Genomic DNA, 3983 nt, shown 5'->3' on the forward strand with positions numbered 1-3983 from the left:
GCTCATCGGCGCCCCCTGGCGGTCGCGGGGTGAAGCGCAAGTTGTACTCGGCGGTTCCGGGTCGCTCGTTCCTGGCGGTCAGACCGTACCAGGCACAGGGGGACGGAGAGCTCAGCCTGACCAAGGGGGAGAGGATCAAAGGTGATTTTGGGCTGAAATACGGTGATTTTGGGTCATTTTGGGTCATTATGGGGTAATATGGGGTCCTATGAGGGGGCCTGGGGGGGTTTTGGGGTGATTTGGGGTGATTTGGGGTCGTTTTGGAGGGGTTTAAGGGGCGGTTTGGGGGAGCTCAGCCTGACCAAGGGGGAGAGGATCAAAGGTGATTTTGGGCTGAAATATGGGGATTTTGGGTCAGTTTGGGGTTCTATGGGATCCTATGGGGTCCTATGGGGTCATATGAGGGGGTTATGGGGGGATCTGGGGTCATTTGGGGCAATTTTGGGGGGGATTTTGGGGTCATTATGGGGGGTTTTGGGGAGCTCAACCTGACCAAGGGGGAGAGGATCATAGGTGATTTTGGGCTGAAATATGGGGATTTTGGGTCAGTTTGGGGTAATATGGGATCCTGTGGGGTCCTATGGGGTCCTATGGGGGGGTTATGGGGGGTTTTGGGGTCATTATGGGGGATTTTGGGGGGTATTTGGGGGGTTATGGGGGAGGGTGATGGATGGAGGAGGTCGTGGGGTTGTATTGGTGGGTTATAGTGGGGGCTGTGTGTGTATGGGGTTGTCCTGGTGGGCACAGAGACCCCTCAGGGTGGGGATGGGGGGGTCTTTGCAGCCCATGGATGGGGCTGTGTGTGCTTATGGGGCACAGAGACCCCTCAGGATGGGGATGGGGGTCTTTGTGGCCCATAGATGGGGCTGTGTGTGGTTATGGGGCACAGAGACCCCTAAGGATGGGGATGGGGGTCTTTGCGGCCCATACATGGGGCTGTGTGTATATGGGGTTGTCCTGGTGGGCACAGAGACCCCTCAGGGTGGGGATGGGGGTCTTTGCAGCCCATGGATGGGGCTGTATGTGGTCATGGGGGGCACATGGGTCCATAGATGGCCATAACCCCATAGATCCTCCCCCAGCCCCATAGATGGCCATAACCCCATAGATCCTCCCTCAGCCCCACAGATTCCATAACCCCATCCTCTCCCAGCCCCATAGATGGCCATAACCCCATCCTCCCCCAGCCCCATAGATAACCCCATAGAGCAAATAGATACCTCCCCCAGCCCAAGATACCCCCATTAGATCCTCCCCAGCCCCACAGATAACCCATAAGATCACCCCAGAATCCCCATAGATCCTCCACAAAGGTACCCACAGTAGACCTCCCCGAGCCCCACGATAAACCCGTAGTCTCCCCCAGCCCACAGATAACCCTAAGATCCTCCCCCAGCCCCAGCAGATAAACCAGTAATCTCTCCCCAGCCCCACAGATAACCCAACGATCCTCTCCAGCCCCACAGAGTGAACCCATGAGATCCTCCCCAGCCCCATAGATGCCATACGGCCTACCATCCCCAGCCCTAGAATGGCATAACCCCATCCCCCAGCCCATAGATGCGCATAACCCACCCCCCTATCCCCCCAGCCCCAATAGATGGCCCATAACCCCATCTCCCCCAGCCCCATAGATATGGCCATAACCCCCATCCTCCCCCAGCCCCATTAGATGGCATAACCCCATTCCTCCCCCAGCCCATAGATGGCCATAACCCCATAGATCCTCCCCCAGCCCCACAGATAACCCCATAGATCCTCCCCCAGCCCCACAGATAACCCCATAGATCACTCAGCCCCGAACCCCAATAGGACCCCCAGGCCGATAGATGACCAGTAACCCATAGATTCCTCTCCCCAGCCCCACAGATAACCCATAGATCCTCCCTAGCCCCATAGATGGACCATAAACCCATAGAGATCCTCGCCCCAGCCAAGATAACCCCCACTAGATCCATCCCCTCAGCCCACATGATAACCCCATAGATCATCCCCAGCCCAAGATAACCCCCATACATTATCCCACCCCAGCCCCACAGATAACCCATAGAATCCTCCCCAGCCCCAGATAACGCCCACACCCCCATTTATCCCATAGATCTTCGAGGAGTTCAGTCCGGTGTTTGACTGCCAGAAGGCCATCAGGGCACTCACGGGCCGTAAAATTCCGCCGACAGAGTCGTGGTGACCAAATACTGCGACCGACTCGTACCATCGCCGCGACTTCTGGATAGCCCGGCGGGGGGGGGGGAGGGATTTTGGGGGGGGGGGGGGGCTGGGCGGGGAGGGGAGTTGTGGGCAGCACGAATCCCCCTCCCCATTCACTGCTCTTGTTTCCTTTGGGTTGTTGTTTATTTCTTTTTTTTTTTTGCTCCTTGTTTTTAGTTTTTTTTTCTCTCATTTCTCACTCTTTTCCCTCCACCATCCCTCCCCCTTCCCCCTTTTCCTGGACGCCCCCCCTCCTATTTCCTCCCTCCCCCCTTTATTTCCCCCGCCTATCCCCCTTCGATTCCCCCCCCCCCAATCAGTGCTGGTATTCTAATGTTGTAGACATGCGTTGGTTCATCCTCCTCTTTGTGGGTTTCGTATATTGGCAAAATGGGGGGGGGCTCCTCCGCCTCATGGCCCAGCCCCGCCCCCCCCCCCCCCCCCCATTCCCAACCCTCCCCCCTGTGTCAAACAGGACCGGGGGGCTCCTCTGCCCCCCATGAATTAAAGCGATTTATTTCCAATTCTCTGCAGTCTGATTTCACTTGCTGCGGGGGTAATGGCGGGGGGGAGCTTTCCCCTGCCCCGTGGTTGTAAGGAAAAGGGGGCAGTTGTGGACCCCGTACCCATCTTTTAGGGTCCCCCCCATCTTTAGCGGCCCCCCCATCTTTAGGAACCCCCCCCCCATCTCTTAGCCCCCCCAATTTTAGGACCCCCCCCATGTTTCACCCCCCATCTTTGGGACCCCCCCAATTTTAGGACCTCCTATTTTAGGACCCCCCATTTTAGACCCCCCCCATTTTTACACCCCCCCCATTTCTCTTTCTCCTTTGAGGTCCCCAGACGCCCCCATCTATTTGCAGGGTCCTCACAGGACCAACGCTTGGGACCCCGTGCCCCCCCCCTCCTTCTTCCACTTGCCCCCCCCTTATAACATCGCCCCCCCCCTTATATGCACCCCCACAACAGCGCCCAGCCCTCGCTCAGCAGCGTTGCGCTATTTAAGAAGGAATTGTCGCTTCTCGGCCACATCTCGACGCGTTAGATCTGCTATTTTATTGGCTGGGCCGTCGTGCATTCCTCGCTCCTATTGGTCAGCTTCTCTCAAAGCCCGCCTTCCCAGTTCCATTCCCCATTCCGTCGCGTTGGCGCATGCGGTCGTTCGGCACAGTCAGTTTGGGCCAGCCCTCCCGCGCTTCCTATTGCGCGTTGGCGGCGAAGTTCAACCGGAGATATTCACCGGAGTGCAGGCCGGGGCGAAGGGGGAAGCCGTGGAGCGGTCGCCCGCCGCCATTTTGGGAGCGCGGGCTCCGCCATGGCCGCCAACATCGGGGATAACGAAAGCGGCCGAAATGGTTGACAGGCGCCGGGCCGGGGGCGGCGGGAGACACGGGGGGGGGGGACGACGGGCCTGACTCGGAGCTCTGCAGGGCGCCGCGCAATAACGAATTAACGGGCGGAGGGACGCGGGACGGAGCCATGGAACCGGAGCCGCGCCACAGAGAACCCGGAGTGGGAGAAGGCAGGCACAGGCCTGGCGTCAATCGGCAAAACAGCGAATGGCCGGAAAGGGAACGGGGGGGCGGCGGGGTGGCGCGGTGAAGACGGGACTGGGGATTGTGGTGGGGGGTGGGGTATGGGGAGGATATGGGGGCTTCTGGGGGTTTGGAGGAGGGGGTATGGGGGGGCATATAGGGATCTATGGGGGTTATGGGGGGTTGTAGGGGTTTATGGGGGTATAAAGGGGAGTGTGGGGTATGGGATCTCTCTCTTTT

General features: G+C 58.7%; 1 protein-coding gene across 1 annotated transcript in view; it reads right to left on the bottom strand.

Annotated features, from left to right (window-relative positions):
• Positions 1-3983, bottom strand: part of LOC107307358 (noelin-2) — a gene marked incomplete at its 5' end in the record, with an annotated part of 7637 nt that overhangs the window by 1182 nt on the left and 2472 nt on the right. The window lies entirely within an intron of this gene.

Source organism: Coturnix japonica, unplaced genomic scaffold (genome assembly GCF_001577835.2).
Source record: "Coturnix japonica isolate 7356 unplaced genomic scaffold, Coturnix japonica 2.1 chrUnrandom561, whole genome shotgun sequence".
NCBI lineage: Eukaryota > Metazoa > Chordata > Aves > Galliformes > Phasianidae > Coturnix > Coturnix japonica.